The sequence below is a fragment of the Tamandua tetradactyla genome, chromosome 15, assembly GCF_023851605.1.
Source record: "Tamandua tetradactyla isolate mTamTet1 chromosome 15, mTamTet1.pri, whole genome shotgun sequence".
In the NCBI taxonomy this organism is placed as follows: domain Eukaryota; kingdom Metazoa; phylum Chordata; class Mammalia; order Pilosa; family Myrmecophagidae; genus Tamandua; species Tamandua tetradactyla.
In genome coordinates this window covers 34,898,764-34,918,324 of record NC_135341.1, presented here as the reverse complement: position 1 = coordinate 34,918,324, position 19,561 = coordinate 34,898,764, and the positions used below count along the sequence as shown (strand labels likewise).

Sequence of the window (19,561 nt, the reverse complement as noted above, 5' to 3'; positions counted from 1 at the left end):
AAACCTCTACATATGTATCTCTTATCCCTCCCCCAATTATTTAGCCATGGCATTTCTGTCTTCTCTTAATTATAGGCCATAGCATGCAATAGTAGTTTTACACTGTACCCCTCTGTTATTGACCCTTTGTACAAGATCAAATCTTTGAAGTAGTTCATGCAAGAACTTATTTATAATTGTAGAGTTAATCTGTGGGATAACATGGCTCTATAAAACCCCTTTCAATCATATTCACCTTCAATATGACAGTGTTACTTATAACCCCACTAATGAACTACCATCACTTGTAGCTATTCCCTTACATTCAAGTTCAACCTCCTTGTGTAACCATTCACCCATCTCTAGCTTCCATGTACCTCTAAGTTCCCTATATTATTCATTATAAACCTCTGATTATATGTTTCCAGAGTTATAATAGTGAGATCATACAATATCCTTTTGTGTCTGATTTACTTCACTCAGCATTATATCCTCAAGGTTCATCCATGTTGTTGCATGCCTCAGTAACTTGTTTCTTCTTATTGCTGCATAATATTCCATCGCATGTATATACCACATTTTGTTTATCCTCTAGTCTGTTCATGGGCATTTGGATTGTTTCCATCTTTTGGAAATTATGAATAGAGTCACTCTGAACATCAGTGTGCAAATGTCTGTGTCACTGGTTTCAGCTCTTTTGGGTATATACCAAATATTGGTATTGATGAGACATTGGGCAACTCAATAATTATCTGAGGAACTGCCAAGCTGTCTTCCATGGCAGCTGTACCATTATATATTCCCACCAACAATGAAGTATTCCAATTTCTCCACATCCTGTCCAATATTTTGTAGCTTTCTGTTTGTTTAAAAGCAACTAGTTTTATAGGTATGATGATATCACATTTTACTCTTGATTTGCATTTCCCAAATAGCTAGTGAAGATGAGCACCTCTTCATGCACTTTTTGTATTTGCTGTTTAGAAAAATGTCTGTTCATTTCCTTTGTCCATTTTATAATTGTGTTGTTTGTTCTTTTGTTGTTGAGTTGTACAATTTTTTTATGTACACAGGATATCAAGCCTTTATCTGATATGTTTACATATATTTTCTCCCATATGTAGTTTACAAATGTTTTCTCCCAAAATGGGGTTTACAAATATTTCATTGAGTTGACTGCATCTTAACTTTTTGATAGTCTTTTGAATCACAGAAGCATTTGATTTGAGGAGTTCCTGTTTATCTACTTTTTCTGTCATTGCTTGTGTTTTGGGTGTAAAGTTTAAGAAACTACTTCCTATAACTATGTCTTGAAGAGGTTTCCATAGTTTTTCTTCTAGGAGTTTTATGATATTGGCTTTTGTATTTAGGTCTTTGAATCTTTGATACACTTTCAGGTATTTTTTTGTATAGGGTGGAAGGTAGGGTTCTGCTTTCATTCTTCTGGCTATTGTTATCCAGTGTTCCCATTCTCATTATTGAAAAGATTATTCTGTCCCAGTTTAGTGGATTTGGGGGCCTTGTTGAAGGTTAGTTGGCCATAGATTTGGTGATCGAGCTCTGTACTCTCAATTTGATTCAATTGGTCAATCTTCTGTCTTTGTGCCAGTACCATGCTGTTTTTTTTTTTTTTTTTTTTTTTAAACAAATCAACTTCTCTTTATAGAGAAATAAGGGGAAGGGCAATGAGTTCAGGTGCTGTGTTGGCTTAGAGAGAGAGGCCACATGTGAGCAACAAAAGAGGTTCTCTGGGGGTAACTCTTAGGCCTAATTTTAGGTAGGTTTAGCCTATCCTTTAGAGGAATAATTTTCATACAGGCAAACCCCAAGATCGAGGGCTCTGCCTATTGATTTGTTTGTCTCCACTGCTTATGAGAATATCAGAAATTATCCAAATGGGGAAGATGAATATTTCCTCCTTTCTCCCCAGTATCCCAAGGGTACCTTGCAAATACTTCTTTATTCACTGCCCAAATTACTCTGGGATATATTGGGGCATCATACTAACCTGGAAAAACCTACAGATTCTCATGCCCTGTTCAAGATTCCATGTGCTTATGGTGTTCAACTAAACTGACCATACAAGTTAGATTAGGAAATTCACTACCCAAAATATAAATTCTACATTAAATAAACATCTCTCCCTTTGGTCTCACACAGAAGTTGGAGTTTTAAAATATGGACAATATCATCCTTTACTCTTTATTCTGTTTTAAAATGTGGACGATATCATCCTTTATTCTGATTTACCTTAGACCCGTCCAGATCAGCTTCACTCACATCTCTACCTGAAGTCATATCCATTTTTCAACTTTTTAAAGAGTTCCTGTATGGGGTACTGCTGACTTTCATAGCTTCAGAGCTCTAATTTGGTATCTCAGGTGTCACATAAATACCCGAAGTTTTGGGGAATGACCAGGTTATAAACAAACAGCTCAGTTTCTCAGAATTTAGAAATAACAGTTACAACTCCTGAATATATGTGACTGCTGTAAGAACTTACGATCTAGGACTCTTTTACAGTAGGCCCCAGCCTGATAATCCATACTCTTGACTTCGTTCACCGCATTTTTATATTGTAGTTAGTCCATTAGAGTGAGGTATGATAATATTTGTCTTTTTGTTTCTGACATTTCATTCAACATACAGTTCTTAAGGTTCATTCACCTGGTTACATACCTCACAACTTCATTCCTCCTTGCAGCTGCTCAGTAGTCCATTGTGTGTATATACATATATATATGTATATATACCATGGTTTCCCCTTCTTTTCCTCAGTCGTTGTACCCTTAGTATACCTCCATCAATTGTGGATTGCAAACACTGCCACCGTAGACGAAAGTGTGCAAATGTCCATTTATGTCCCACACTGAGTTCCTCAAAATATATATTGAGCAGTGGAATTGCAGGATCATATAGCAGCTCCACCCCTAACCTCCTGTGGAACCACCACACTGCCCTCCAAGGGGCTGTACCTCTTAGGTTCCCTACTGACAGTGAACAGGTACATCTCTTTGTCTGCATTTTCTCTAGCACTTATTTCTCTCTGTTCATTTTTAAACAGTTTTATTCACACATCATACAATCCAATCTAAGTAGTATAGACATGCCTTGCCAATAAAAGGAAGATATTTCCTTTTATTCCACAAAAAATCCATACCCCTTCCCCATGTCCCCCACATATTGACATTTAGTTTTGGCACAATGCCTTTGTTGCATTCACTGGAAGCACATTGCAGTGTTATTGTTGGCTATAGACCCTAGCTTGCATTGATTGTACTTTTTCCAATATACCATCTATTTTCAGCACCCTGCAATATTGACATTCATTTGTTCTCCCTCATGCAAAAATATTTTTTCCTTTGTATATTTAGTCACCATCATTGTCCACTCTAGGCATTCTTAAATTATACCATCTCAGTCCCCAACCTCTATCTTTCCTTCTGGTTTCATATGTGTCCCCAGCCCTTCTCCCTCTTTCATACTGCATTCATCATCATTCCGTACATATATTATTGTGCTGTAATCAGGTAGTATTGTGCTATCCATTTCTGAATTTTTACAGTCAGTCCTGTTGCACCTCTGTATTCCTTCCGCACCAATTGCCCAATCTATACCCTATATCTATCTCCTCATCACCTGTGTTCTTAATTTCAGTTCTCCAAGTTCACTCATTAATGTTAGTTCATAAAGTGAGACCATACAGTATTTGTCCTTTTGTTTCGGGATAATTTCACTCAACATAATATGCTCAAGTTTCATCCACATTGTTACATGCTTCATGACTTTATTCTGTCTTACGGCTGTGTAATATTTCATCATATGTCTATACCACCGCTTGTTTGGACACTCATCCATTGATGGACATTTCGGCTGTTTCCATCTCTTGGCAATCTTAAATAATGGTCCTATAAACATTGGTGTGCCAGTGTCCATTTGTGTCCTTCCCCTCAGGTCCTCTGAATGTATACCTAGTAGTTGAATTGCTGGATCATATGGTAGTTCTATACTTAGCTTCCTGAGGAACAGCCAAACTGCCTTCTAGAGCAGTTGTATCATTTTACATTCCCAGCTACAACTACAGTGGATAAGTGTGCTTCTTTCTCCACATCCTCTCCAATACTTGTCATTTTCTGTTGTTTTGATAATGACCATTCTAGTAGGTGACAGATAACATCTCATTGTGGTTTTGATTTGCATCTCCCTAATAGCCAGTGAAGTTGAGCATCTTTTCATGTGCCTTATAGTCATTTGTATTTGGCTATTGTATTATATTATAATAGACATGAAATGTCTATTCATGTCTTTTGCCCATTTATTAATTGGGTTGTTTTTCTTTTGTTGTTGAGTTGAAGAATCTCTTTATACATTCTGGATACTAGACCCTTATCTGATATGTGATTTCCAAATACTATCTCCTATTGCATAGGCTGCCTTTTTACTTTCTTGACAAAGTTCTTTGATGCACAAAAGTGTTTAATTTTGAGGAGTTCCCATTTATCTATTTCTTTCTTCAATGCTCATGCTTTTAGAGTAATATCTAAGAAACCGTCTCCTATAACAAGTTGTATGATATTTCCCTACATTTAAAAGTTTTATGGTGTTATCTCTAATGTTTAACGACTTAATTTTTGTGTAGGGTGTGAGATATAGATCCTCTTTCATTCTTTTGCTTATGGAAATTCAGTTTTCCAAGCACCACTCATTGAAGAGGCTGCTCTGTCCCAGGTGGGTTGACTTGACCACCTTATCAAAGATCAATTGTTCATAGATGAGAGGGTCTATATCAAAACATGCTGTTTGGGCAGAACGAAGGAAATGTGGGCGTGGGCCGGGCAGCTGTGGCGTAGAGTCCCGCTGAGCGGGCTCCGGGGCTTCACCTGTAAGACAGGTCCTCAGGTCAGGGCAGGGGGCATCAAGGCAGATGGGGAAGCGGGACGGCAGGCGGAGCAGGCCCCGCCAGAGACCCACGCTCCCCGCCTCAAGCCCCAGGGATGTGGCCGAGTATCAGCCGAGGTGATCGAGCATCTGGAACGTCTGGCGCTTGTGGACTTCAGCGGCCAGGAGGCTGTGACGCGGCTGGAGAAAGCCATCGCCTTTGCCGACCGGCTCCACGCCGTTGACATGGACGGAGTGGAGTGGAGCCCATGGAGTCGGTAATAGAGGACAGATGCCTATACCTGAGAGCTGATAATGTGATAGGAGGCAACTGTGCTGAAGAACTACTACAAAATTCCCGTCGGGTTGTGGAAGAGTATTTTGTGCCCCCCCCCCCCCCCCCAGGTAATATCTCTTTGCCAAAGTTGGATGAACAAGAGCCCTCCCCACAAGGCTGAGTAACTATTCTTGGGAGTATCCAGTGCACAACTGGTGCACAATTTTTAGTAACTGACTCTCCTGATGACAAAATTGGGAAAGACCAGGCCAGAGCAAGGCAATGAGTTTCTGGTGTTAATGGAAATAAAGGGCACTGTCAGCTTCCCAGGAAATGGGAAGTATTCACTTATAGACCTATTTGCTATGAAAGACTATAATCTATGGACAGTTATTTGGCCTACTGTTTGATCATCTCTCCTCTGAGTTTACCCTAAAAGACTATCAAGCTGCATTTTGTGATAACAACAGAATTTACATTTTTCTAACCAAACTGCCAGAGTTGGTTTTGGCTAAGAATTTTCCAATGTTTGTGCAGCTGCCCATCAAAAAAGACTATTTTCTTCCCATTCCCTTCCTCTATCTGCTGTGCTGCCTTAAAGTCAGCTTAATTTATAAACTTGGCCTTGAATTGTAAGAGAACCTTGAAACTTCCCTTGGGATTGAAGATCTCAAACCACCATCAGACCAACTACCTTTATCCCTGAATAAAGTTATCCACTCCTGCTCCATACTAGTTGGGTACACGTTTCTATAATAACTCCATTGTCTTTTAATATCAATGTACCTATTTGGTGAAATCTGTGAAGTTAATCAAGGACAACCACGCATGTCAGTTGCTAAACGTTTAAAATGTATTTCTAAACAGAAAAAAAAACAAAACAACATGCTGTTTTGACTACTGCAGTTTCGTAATATGAGACCTTCCACTTCGTTTTTCTTTCTAAAGACATTTTTAGCTATTCGGGGCATCTTTCCCTTCCAAATTAATTTTTTTATTGGTTTTTCTATTTCTGCAAAGTAAGCTTTTGGGATTTTAATTGGTATTGCATTGAATGTATAAATCAATTTGGATAGAATTGACATCTTAAGTATATTTAGTCTTCCAATCGGTGAACATGGTATTCCCTTCCATTTATTTAAGTCTTTTAGCAATTTCTTGTAGTTTTCTTTGTATAGGTCTTTTGTATCCTTAGTTAAACTTATTACTTAATATTTTATTCTTTTGGTTGCTATTGTAAATGGAAATTTTTTCTCCATTTCCTTCCCAGTTTGCTCATTACTACTGTATAAAAACACTGCTGATTTTGGAGTGTTGATCTTGTACCCTGCCACTTTGCTGTGCTCATTTATTATCTCTAGTAGCTTTGCTGTGGATTTTTTTTTGGGGGGGGGGTCGACATATATCATCTGCAAACAGGGAAAGTTTTACTTCTTCCTTTTCAATTTGGATGCCTTGTATTTCTTTTTCTTGTCTGATTGCTCTGGTAGAACATCTACTGCAATAATAGTGGTGATAGTAGGCATCCTTGTCTTGTTCCTGATCTTAGAGGGAAAGCTTTTGGTCTTTCCCCATTAAGGCTGAAGTTAGCTGTGGGTTTTTCATATATTCCCTTTATTGTTTTGAGGAAGTTCCCTTCTATTCCTATCTTTTGAAGGGTTTTCATCAAGAAAGGATGCTCAATTTTATCAGATGACTTTTCTGTATCAATCGAGATGATCATGTGGTTTTTCTGCTTTGATCTATTGATATGGTGTATTACATTAATTGATTTTCTTTGGTTGAACCATCCTTGCATACCTGGAATAAATCTCCTTGGTCATGGTATATAATTATTTTAATGTGCTGGTGGATTCAATTTGCAAGTATTTTGTTGAGAATTTTTACATCTATCTTCATTAGAGAAATTGGTCTGTGATTTTCTTTTCTTATCTTTGTCTGACTTTGGTATTAGGGTGATATTGTCTTCATAGAATGAGTTAGATAACTTTCTCTCTTCCTCAGTTTTTTGAAGAATTTGAGCAGGATTGGCACTAATTCTATTTTGAATGCTTGGTAGAATTCACATGTGAAGTCGTCTGGTCCTGGGCTTTTCTATTTGCGAGCTTTGATGATTGATTCAATTTCTTCACTTGTGATTAGTTTGTTGAGGTCGTCTGTTTCTTCTCAAGTCAGTGTTGGTTGTTCATACCTTTCTAGGAAGTTCTCCATTTCATCTATGTTGTGTAGTTTATTAGCATATAGTTACTTATAATATCTTCTCATTCCCTCATTTATTTCTGCGGAGTCAGTGGTTATGTCTCCACTTCCATTTCTGATTGTATTTATTTGCATCTTCTCTCTCTATTTTTTGGTCAACCTAGCTAAGGGCCCATCAGTTTTATTGATTTTCTCAAAGAACCAACTTCTGGTTTTGTTGAGTTTCTCAAATGTTTTCATATTCTGAATTTCATTTATTTCTGCTCTAATCTTCATTATTTCTTTCCTTCTGTTTGCTTTGGGGTTAGTTTGTTGTTCTTTCTCTAGTTCTTCCAGTGAACAGTTAATTCCTTGATTGTTGCTCTTCTTTTTTAATATAGGCATTTAAAGCAATAAATTTAGCTCTTAGCACTGCCTTTGCTGCACTCCATAAATTTTGATATGTTCTGTTTTCATTTTCATTTGCCTCAAGATATTTACTGATTACTCTTGTGATTTCTTTCTTGACTGACTGGTTGTTTAAAGAGTGTGGGTTTTTTGTTTGTTTGTTTTAAGAGTGTGTTTTTAGTCTCCATATACTTGTGAATTTTCTGGCCCTCTGCCTGTTATTCATTTCCAACTTCACTCCATTATGATCCGAGAAAGTATTTTGTAATATTTTAATCCTTTTAAATTTATTAAGACTTGCTTTGTCACCCAGAATATGGTCTATCCTTGAGAATTGATCTGTGAGCACTTGAGAAAAATGTGTATCCTGCTGTTGTGAGGAATAATGTTCTGTGTGTGTCTGTTAAGTCTAGTTCATTATTGTATTATTCAAATTCTCTGTTTCTTTACTAATCCTCTATCTAGATGTTCTGTCCATTGATGAGAGAGAGGAATTGAAGTCCCCAACTATAGTAGTAGAGGTGTCTGTTTCTCCCTTCAGTTTTGTCAGTGTTTCCTCATGTACTTTGGAGCACTCTGGCTCAATGCATAAATATTTCTGATTGTTATGTCCTCTTCTTGGTTGTTCATTTTATTAATATATAATGTCCTTCTTTGTCTCTTTTAATTGTTTTACATTTTAAGTGTAATTTGTTGGATATTAGGCTACTCCTGCCCTTTTCTGATTGTAGTTTTCATGAAATATCTTTTCCCAACCTTTCACTTTCAACCTATTTTGTCCTTGAATCTAAAATGAGTCTTCTGTAGGCAACATATAGATGTAGGCAACATATAGATGGGTCCTGTTTTTAAATCCATTATGTCAGTTTATGTCTTTTGATTGGGGAGTTTAATCCATTAACATTTAGTGTTATTACTGTAAAGGCAGTACTTCTACCATTTTGTCTTTTGGATTTTATATGTCATATTTAATTTTTTTTTCTCTTTTTACCTTTCCTGATTGTCTTCATTTGTATACTCTTTTCCCAACCTCTCTGTCCTACCTTTTCTTATCTGCCTGTAGTGCTCCCTTTAGTATTTCTCACAGAGCCAGTGTCTTGGTCAGTAATTCTCTGTGATTGTTTGTCTGAAAATATTTTAATCTCCCCCTCATATTTTTTTTCTTTCAATGGGCAAGCACTGGTAATTGAACCCAGGTCTCTGGCATGGCATATGAGAATTCTGTCACTGCACCACCATTGCACCACCCTCCCCTCATTTTTTGAAGGACAGTTTTGCTCATTATAGAATTCTTGATAGGCAGCTGTTCTCTTTTAGGATCTATAATGTGTCATACCACTGCCTTCTTGCCTCCATGGTTTCTGCTGAGGAATCCCCACAAATATGAGTCCCTGCTCATATTTTTCCATTTTTTTTCCCTATAGTTTCTATTTCTTGTCGGATTTGAGATGTTCCATCCTCCAGTTTTGAAATCCTATGTTCTGTCTCTTGAAATCTATGACCCCTATTACCTACATGGGGCATCCTGACTCTTCTGGTAATGCTGATCATTCAAGGTCTCTACTTATTTCAAATCAAGCAAATCACCCCCATCCTCATCTTTTCTCAGTCTTCTCTGTGGAAACGCAGTGAACTTATGACAGACTGTGGGTGCTGCCAGCAAAGCTGAATTAGGACCTTAGCATAGACTTCTTCTGACTAGGAAGTCTATCACATTGTTTTAGAATTTGGAGTTTGTGTGTACCTCTTTCCCACTAGATTTGGAACCTTAAGGATAGGATTTTCATCATTTCTATATCCCTAACACCTAAGTAGCTGAATTTCTAGAACATGGTAGGAGTACATGAATGTTGTTCAAAGAATAAAAAGGAGGGAGGAAAGCTGGAAAGAACTCTTTTATTGCACTGATAGTTTTAAAAATGTTGCCTGGAGCCCTGAAGTGACTCAGGAAGAGTGGTAGTTAGGAAAGAGGCCTAAGTGGGGAACATTCCTGCCCTCTGTCTACTCTCTTCTCCCCTACTTCTCATTTGACCAAAGTAGCTCTGCTTTTTAAATTTTTTACATTCTGGTAAACTGTGTAAAGTTTTTGTTGAAAAGAAGGAGAAATTGATACTGAAATTATATTTGGAGGTAGAACTGTAACCGATAACAATGCTTTGAAATTTGTTCTAAATACTTATTAAAATGTACTTTGAAATTAGAAAAAAAAAATACATTTGGAAACCACAGTATTGGGCCCCAGTTTGCCTTTATGGAAACCTTTGTGCATTTCTGTTTTCTCTGCTTTCAAATGAAGTGGGAAGATTTGAGAAATAAAGCCAAGTGATCTGAATTGGAAAATGAGTCTGTTATGAAGTATTAGAGATGTTGGGTTGTACGGTGAAGACTGGCTTTAGGGCTACTTGCCTGTTTTCAGGCATCTGCCAGGTTGTCATCAAAAGATTCTGAGCAAGTGGCATCCATTTCCATGGAGCCCAAATGACAAGGTTACATTGATAGAGTTGAGAAAATTCCTCAGAATTTATCTGAAGAGGAAACTTTTGTTTCTAAAACAAAGTCCTTAGGAAATACACTCCCTGAGGATCAGAAACTCTATCTTCTCTTCAGTGCTTGACACAGGCTGGCACCTTATTGGCAGTCATTAGATATTTGCTGAAGGAATATACAAATGGCCATTTATGGAGAAGTCTTTAAAATGTAGTACCACTCAGGAATTAAAACTCTCATAAAAGCAAATGACTATACTTTCAGGCATCATTTCTATAGTTCGTTACTAGAGAAGGTTCGCTGTATGTATAGAACACCTGAAGCCATGAGAAGGAGGCACAGTGTTCTCTCCTGAGCATGAAGCTGGTTCTTGGTGTTGCATCACTACAACTGCCATTGGCATTGATGATCATTCTTCTCTTCCTTTTGGGAGAGTAAGATGGAAAGGATATAGTCTGAGTGGTCTGTTTTAAAATAAAAGCATATGATTTTCAAATTAAGACACCATTATACTTATCACAGATTCAAATTATGGAATTCCTTTGTAAGAACTTTGTTCAATAATATGAAATTAATGTAATTTCATGTACTATTCATCCATAGTTCATCATTATAAAGTCAATTAAATATAGAGCCATTCTCTCGTAACTTAAGAGCTTTAAAACTGTCTGCTTTTCTCTTGAAAGAGGTTAAGAAGTAGGGTTTTCTCACCCTTATTGTTAAAGAGAAAACCTGACCTTATGCTCTCCTGCAGAAGTGAGGGTGTTTGTAAAATCTTATGAATAAAATTTTCTCTTTCAGCCATGTTCCCTTGCATCTTGGGAAATATGAGTTGTTGTAGCTCTAATTGTTAAATAGATTCTATTGCATTTAGCAAGCTATGTTCCTGCAAACTCCGTTGCCTTATACAAAAGAGGGTTGTGGGGTCAAATGGATTTGCATGAGGTCAACTGTCCATTCCCCCTTCTTGGGTACTCACAACACATAACATGTTAAAACCTCTGAGAAGAGGTGGTGTGACAGTGGCTCAGTGGCAGAATTCTCACCTGCCATGACAGAGACCCAGGTTAGATATCTGGTGCCTGCCCATGTAAATAAAAAAAAAAACCCTCTGAGAAGATATATATAGTAGAAACATGTCTAAATGTAATTGGTTAAATATTTCTCTGCAATATTTGGTGAATTGTGGAAACACTGGATTAGATATTTGCCTTCAAAAGATTTAAATGTTAGCAGAAAGCAGCATTATCTATCATACTCACTGGAGAAGTTAGCAAAACAGAATCTAGATGTGTACCTAAAGCTCTTTGAAATTTAACAAAAAGTGATTATTTTGAATTCCACAAATTGTGAAGAAGGTGAAGTGAAACCAGGAGCATAAAGGAAACTGTGAACGTGGCACTGTAAGAACTAACCTTATAGGCCTCCCCTTACTATTGAGGAGAAAGAGAGAAGTTACTGGATTCTGGTAGGGCCAGAAACCCTGTCCACCCAGGAATTTTCCTCCTCTATACTGTTATCTTTGAACCAGAGTTTTGTGTGGCCTTTCCAAACAGAAGCCCACTCTGTGAATTTCTGGCAGTTGTGAATACTGGCCTCTTCAATGGTGTTTGCTTTTGAGAGATTCACACAGCATGGAAATATGACCTCTTCTTTACAAAGAAGAGTGCAAAAATGATGGGAGATTGTCTTTAAAAGATATATGCTTCCTAAAATTACTTTTATACTTATATATATCCATTATTATTATAACAGCTAATTGGATGGTTGTTATATGTGTAACATTCATTCTAGTTAGGGTAGATCAAATACTGTAACAAATAGAAAAAAAATGCATAGTGATTCAAATGCAATAGAAATTTATTTCTTGCTTAAAAAATGGCACTTGGTAAGTGAATTGGCAAGAGTGCAGCTGTCAGTCACACAACTATGGACATTGATGGACACTCTTCATTTGTCATCATCAACGCATAGCTTGATAGCAGGCATCTTCACTCCAGGCATTTGGAAAGGGAAAAGAGCATGAAGGCACACATTACAGAGATTTTTATGGCTAGACATGGAAATGGCACAAATCACTCATTCACATTTCAGTGTATAGAATTCAGTCACATGGCCACACTCAGTTGCAAGGGGGAAAACCTGAGAAGTGTGGGCCCTAGCTGCATGCCCAGGGAAAACATGGATTATGGTGAACATCTGAGGCCTCTGTGCTGGTTTGGAAGGATGTTATTCCCCTAGAAAAGCCATGTTTTAATCTAAATCCCATTTCATAAAGACAGAATAGTCCCTATTCAATACTGTATGTTTGAAACTGTAATCATATCATCTCCCTGGAGATATGATTTAATCAAGAGTGGTTGTTAAGCTGGATTAGGTGATGACATGTCTCCACCCATTTGGGTGGGTCTTGATTGGCGTACTGGAGTCCTATAAAAGAGGAAACGTTTTGGAGAATGAGTGATTCAGAGAGAGCAGAGCAGAACGACATAGCCATGAGAAGCAGAGTCCGCCAGCCAGCGACCTTTGGAGATGAAGAAGGAAAATGCCTCCCGGGGTGCTTCATGAAACAGGAAGCCAGGAGAAGAAGCTAGGAGGTGATACTGTGTTTGCCATGTGCCCTTCCAGATGAGTGGGGAACGCTGACTGTATTCACCATGTGCCTTTCCAGATGAGAGAAAAACTGTGACTGTTCACCATGTGCCCTTCCACTTGAGAGAGAAACCCTGAACTTCATCAGTCTTCTTGAACCAAAGTATCTTTCCCTGGATACCTTAGGTTGACATTTCTATAGAGTTGTTTTAATTGGGACATTTTCTCGGCCTTAGAACTGTAAGCTAGCAACTCATTAAATTCCCATTTTTAAAAGCCATTCCGTTTCTGATAAATTGCATTCCAGCAGCTAGTAAACTACAACAGCCTCTTTCTCTGTTAACAGCATATTTGATGCTTTTCAGTCCATTGCCACCAATTTAAAAGGTGATTTGTGCTGACCATCTTGTTCATTCCCTATTGGCTCATGGATGTTTCTGCACAGTATGATGGTGATGTTACCCACCCAGTTGATGACCTTCGTTAGTCAGCATCCACACACTACAAAGCAATTCTTCAGGAGTGGTCCACTTTCATTCATTCAGTTTTTATTGAGCACCTATTATAGGTCAGACTCTTGGAAATACTACAGATGTGATAAAATAGTGGACAGTTACCTTCCTTTAGAGAACTCATTCTCTCTTGCAAGAGAATAATAAACAAGTAAATAAACAAAATAATTAGTTTGTACCAGGTGTCAAAGAATAGATTGAGGGGAGGGGGAGCATTGTTCTTGTTATCTGATTAGAGTAAGAATCTCTGAGAAACTGGCATTTGAGCTGAGACCTGAAGGACAGCGATAAGGAACAATATTCCATGGAAAGTTAACAGCAAATGCAAAGTTCCTAATGCAAGAACAAGCTTGAGATATTTGAGAAATTTGCATCTAGAAATAATTTATGTCCAGAAGACCAGTATATGAAAAGTAGTAATCAAGCCAAGTTATGTGAAATGGAGCTGTATGGATAGGCCAGGTCTTCTACAACAAGACCTTGCAGATCTTGAAGAATTTTAAGTTTTATCTGAGAGTCAGAGTAAGCCTTGAAAAGTTTTTGTTGTTGTTTGGTTTTACAGAAGAACTTTCAGGTATAATTCACCTGTTTAAAGTATTCAATTCAGTAGTTTTTAATATATTCAGAGTTGTGTGACCATTACCACAATAAATTTTATAACACGTTCATCACCCTGAAAAGAAATTTCATTTCACTTAGTAGTCATCCTATTTTCCCTTAGCCCCCTGGCCCTAGTAAATGTTTGTCTCCATAGATTTGACTCTTCTGGACTTTTCACTTAAATGGAATCATATAATTTATAATTCATCTTTTGTGACTGGCTTCTGTCATTTAGTATAAAGTTTTCAAGGTTTATCCATGTTTTAGCATGTGTCAAAAGTTCATTACTTTTTTTGTTGGATAGTATTCCATTGTATGGATATACTGGCTGCTTTTTATTTATCTCATCATCAGTTAAAGAAAATTTGTTTCTACTTTCTGGCTATTATTAATAATGCTGTTATGAGCATTCATGTACAAGTTTTTGATTCGGCATATGTTCTCACTCTCTTGGGTATATACCTAGAAGTCAGACTGGGTCACGTTTAACCTTTTGAGGCACTGCTAGGCTATTTTCCAAAGTGACTGTACCACTTTACATTTCCACCAGCATTGTATGAGAGTTCCTGTTTCTCTACCTCCTCACCAACACTTATTACAAGTCTTTTTTATTATAGTCATTCTATTGGGGGCAAAGTGTTACATCACTGTGGTTTTGATTTGCATTTCCTTGGTGGCTATGTGCGTTTTAGCCATCTGTATCTCTTCTTTGAAAAAAAGTCTATTCCGATACTGTGGTAGTTAGATTCAGGTGTCAACTTGGCCAGGTGAATGTGCCTAGTTCTTTTGCTGTGAACATGAGCCAATGGCATGTGAACCTCATCTGTTGGTGATTACATCTGCAGTTGGCTAGGAGGCGTGCCTGCTGCAGTGAATGATGTTTGATTTAATTGGCTGGATGCTTAAATGAGAGAGCTCAATGTAGCACAGCCCAAGCAGCTCAGCATACTTCATCTCAGCACTCACAGCTCAGCCCTGGCCTTGGGAGATGCAGAAAGGAATCACTCTGGGGAAAGTTGTTGGATCCCATAGGACTGGAGAGAAGACCAGCAGAGATTGCCCTGTGCCTTCCCATGGAAGAAAGAACCTCAGTTGAAAGTTAGCTGCCTTTCCTCTGAAGAACTATATCTTTTTAATTAAATAAATCCCCCTTTATTGAAAGCCAATCCAGCTCTGGTGTGTTGTGGCAGCTAGCAAAGTAGAACAAATTTGGTACCAGGAGTGGGGTACTACTGCAGTTTGCAAACACCAGATATGTACAACCAGTTTTTTGATGGATAAGGGGAAGATTTTTGAGGAACTGTGAAGAGAATTATGGAGATGTCTTGGAGTACTTGAAGAGACTGTTGGTGTAAATGGAATCACTGCCAATCTGGACAAAGGGGGATACAAAATGGGCAAATTGGAGTTTGCAGAGTGAGAACCATGGAAACTTGGGTCTGAAGCCAAGAAACCTCTGCCCGGAGAGTGGACCCCCCCCCCCCCCCCATATGCACAGAGAGGAGTCTCCCACCTTGTTTCCATGGAAGAGTTGTGCCACCTCAGGCCTTGGAAAATGCACAGCATGCTCCTTGGAGACTGGGGAGAGCCTGGCTGCCATGACATAGAGGGGTTGAGTGTGTGCCCTGGGAATGGCAGAGAGCTCACATGTGGCCCTGATGCCTGGAGAGGGTGGAACCGAGAAGGAGGTGGTCTCCTTGATATCCCTGAGATTGATTTGGAAAGAGGCGGGCCACTGCATAGGCTCTTGGAAAGGGTGGGACTGCCATTTTCTAAAGCTGAAGGATGGATGACTTTCGGATTTTGAAATCAAATGATGTTTGTCCTGCAGGTTTTCAGAACTGTTTGGGTCTTGTGACTCCTGTGTTCCTTCCAGTTTCTCCCTATGGAAATGAAAACCTGTATCATGTGACTGTCCCTCCTTTGCATATTGGCACCAGACAACTTGTTTTGAGATTCATAAGTCCACAGGTAGAAGAGAATATTTTGCACTTTAATATTGTTTAAGGTGATGTGTGTAATTACCAAACTGACAAGGGGTGGATATGTGGTAGTGAGATTCAGGTGTCAGCTTGGCCAGGTGAAGGTGCCTAGTTCTATTGCTGTGGACATACATGAGCCAGTACTATGTGAACCTCATCTGTTGCTGATTACATCTGCAATTGGCTAGGAGGCATGCCTGCTGCAGTGAATAATGTTTGATTTAATTGGCTGTTGCTTAAATGAGAGAGCTCAACTAGCACAGCCCAAGCAGCTCAGCATACCTCATCCCAGTGCTTGCAGCTCAGCTCAGACCTTTGGAGATGCAGAAAGAAATCACCCCAGGGAAAGCTGTTGGAACCCAGAGGCCTGGAGAGAAAGCCAGCAGATATTGCCCTGTGCCATCCCATGTAAGAAAGAACCTCAGTTGAAAGTTAGCTGCCTTTCCTCTGAAGAAGTATATCTTTTTAACTAAATAAATCCCATTTTATTGAAAGCCAGTTCATCTCTGGTGTATTGCATCCTGGCAGCTAGCAAACTAGAACAGATCTTTTCTAGTTTGCTAGCTGCTGGAATACAATATACCGGCAATGGAATGGCTTTGAAAAAGGGAAATTTAATAAGTTGCTAGTTTATAGTTCTAATGCTGAGAAACTGTCCTGATTAAAGCAAATCTATTAAAAATGTCCAAATTAAGGCACCAACAAGAGGTTACCTTCACTCATGAAAGGCTGATGAAGTTCAGGGTTTCTCTCTTAACTGGAAGGCACATGGCAAACATGACAACATGTTTTTAGCTTCCTCTCCACACAACTTACTTCGTGAAGCTCTCCCGGGGTGTTCTCCTTCATCTCCAAAGGTTGCTATCTGGTGGACTCTAATTCTGATTCTGGTGGACTCCTCATTCTCAGGCTTTTTCTAAAATGCTTCCGCTTTTAAAGGATTCTAGTATAGTAATCCAGACCCACCTGGAATGGGTGGAATCACATCTCCCTCTACTCAAAAGTTAATACCCACAATTGGGTAAGTCACATCTCTGTGGAGATAGGCTAATCAAGTTTCCAACCTATATACTGAGTAAGGATTAGTAGAAATGGTTGCTCCCACAAGATTGACTAGAATTAAAACATGGCTTTTCTAGGATATGTAAATCCTTTCAAACCAGCACAGGTCCTTTGCCTATTTGTTGGATTATGTCTTTTTGTTATTGAGTTGTGAGAGTTCATTATTCTAGATACAAGTTCCTTATTAGTCATATTATCTGCAAATATTTTTCCCCTTCTGTGGTTTGCCTCTCATTTTCTTTATGGTATCTTTTGAAGCACAAAGGTTTTTAATTTTGATGAAATCCAACTTATCTATTGCTTCTTTTGTATATCTGAGAAACCATTGCATAATTCAAGGTCATGAAGGATATGTCAGTGTTTTCCTCTAAGAATTTCATATTTATAAATCTTACATTTAGGTCTTTGATCCTTTTGAGTTAATTTTTATGTATACCATGAGAGAGGGCAACAACTTCATTCTTTTGTATGTGGATATCCATTGAATAGACTTGGCACACTTGTCAAAAACCGATTGACCAGAGATGTGAGGGTAATTCAGTAGTAGAATTCTTGTCTACCATGTGGGAGACCTGGGTTTGATTTCCAGCCCATGCACTTCCTAAAAAACCAACCAACCAACGAACGAAAACAAACATACGAACAAAAAAAAATTCAACAAATGGTGTTGCAGTAATGGGATACTCACATGGAAAAAGAATGTAATGTGACCCCCACCATACAGCATACACACACACACACACACACAAAAATTAACTACTTCTACTTGAATGTTTATGACAGCATTATTATAATAGCCAAAAGGTGGAAACAGCCAAATATCCTTCAGTGAATGAATGGATAAGGAAATTGTGGTTTATACATACAGTGGAATATAATTCAACCATAAAAAGAAATGAAATACTGATCCATGTTACAACTTGGATGAACCTTAACATGGTACTAAGTGAAAGATGCCAGACCCTAGGTCGTATACCGTGTGACTCATTTTATATGAAATTTCCAGAATAGGCAAAATATTAAAGAAAGCATATTAGAAGTTACTAGACCGGACTTCCGGAGAAGATGGCGGCTTAGTAAGACGCGCGGGTCTTAGTTCCTCCTCCAAACAGCAACTAAAGAAACAGAAACAATACGAAACAGCTCCCGGAGCCACGACAGAGACCAAAAAAGACAGCGTACCCCATTCTGGAGCGGCTGAACGGGCAGGGAGAATCCGCTGTGGTGAGATACCCGAGGGGCGCGTGCTTTCCTGGGCCGGGGAGGCTGGCGACTGGGGTCCCTTCCACACACGTGGCTTCCCGGTCTGACTGGGAACGTTGGATAGCGGGGCCCTCCCGCCACGCTTGGCATCTCGGGCCAGCTGGGCAGTTTGGACCGGCACTCCCCCAAGCCGCGGTGGCCGGCGAACCCCCCTCCACGCGCAGTTTCCCGGGCCGACTGCGAGATTCGGATTGGCAAGTTAAAGGAGCCACAGCACTTTTACCGGTGGGACCCGTAGACAGACAAGCGCCACGAGCGCCACCTACTGGGAAGGAAAAGAAAAACCGAGCCCAGAGATTTCACAGAAAAACCTTTCAACCAGCCGGGTCCCACACCCAGGGAAATCTGATCAAATGCCCAGACACCAGCAGAAAATAATGGATGACGCTCGGAAAATTGAAGATATGGCCCAGTCGAAGGAACAAACCAATAGTTCAAATGAGATACAGGAGCTGAGACAATTAATGCTGAATATATGAACAGAAATGGAAAAACTCTTCAAAAACCAAATCAATAAATTGAGGGAGGACATGAAGAAGACATGGGCTGAACAAAAAGAAGAAATAGAAAATCTGAAAAAACAAATCACAGAACTTATGGGAGTACAGGACAAAGTAGAAAAGATGGAAAAAACAATGGATACCCACAACGGTAGATTTAAAGAGACAGAAGCTACAATTAGTGAACTGGAGGATGGAACATCTGAATTCCAAAAAGAAACAGAAACTATAGGGAAAAGAATGGAAAAACTTGAGCAGGGGATCAGGGAACTGAATGACAATATGAAGCGCACAAACATACGTGTTGTGGGTGTCCCAGAAGGAGACGAGAAGGGAAAAGGAGGAGAAAAACTAATGGAAGAAATTATCACTGAAAATTTCCCAACTCTTATGAAAGACCTAAATTTACAGATCCAAGAAGTGCAGCGCACCCCAAAGAGAAGAGACCCAAATAGGCGTTCTTCAAGACACTTACTAGTTAGAATGTCAGAGGTCAAAGAGAAAGAGAGGATCTTGAAAGCAGCAAGAGAAAAACAATCTGTCACATACAAGGGAAACCCAATAAGACTATGTGTAGATTTCTCAGCAGAAACCATGGAAGGTAGAAGACAGTGGGATGATATATTTAAATTACTAAAAGATAAAAACTGCCAACCAAGACTTCTATATCCAGCAAAATTGTCCCTCAAAAATGAAGGAGAAATTAAAACATTTATAGACAAAAAGTCACTGAGAGAATTTGTAACCAAGAGACCAGCTCTGTAAGATATACTAAAGGGAGCACTAGAGTCAGATACAAAAAGACAGAAGAGAGAGGTATGGAGTAAAGTGTAGAAAGAAGGA

General features: G+C 38.9%; 1 protein-coding gene, 1 non-coding gene and 1 pseudogene across 12 annotated transcripts in view; all 3 read left to right on the top strand.

Moving 5' to 3' along the window:
* DOCK3 (dedicator of cytokinesis 3) overlaps window positions 1-19,561 on the top strand; it is a 719,821-nt gene that overhangs the window by 480,875 nt on the left and 219,385 nt on the right. The window lies entirely within an intron of this gene.
* On the top strand, window positions 4,315-6,011 carry LOC143657913 (glutamyl-tRNA(Gln) amidotransferase subunit C, mitochondrial pseudogene; annotated as a pseudogene).
* On the top strand, window positions 10,456-10,671 carry LOC143658186 (small nucleolar RNA U3). Its single transcript, XR_013163189.1, has one exon. It is a non-coding gene; the product is annotated as a small nucleolar RNA U3 (small nucleolar RNA).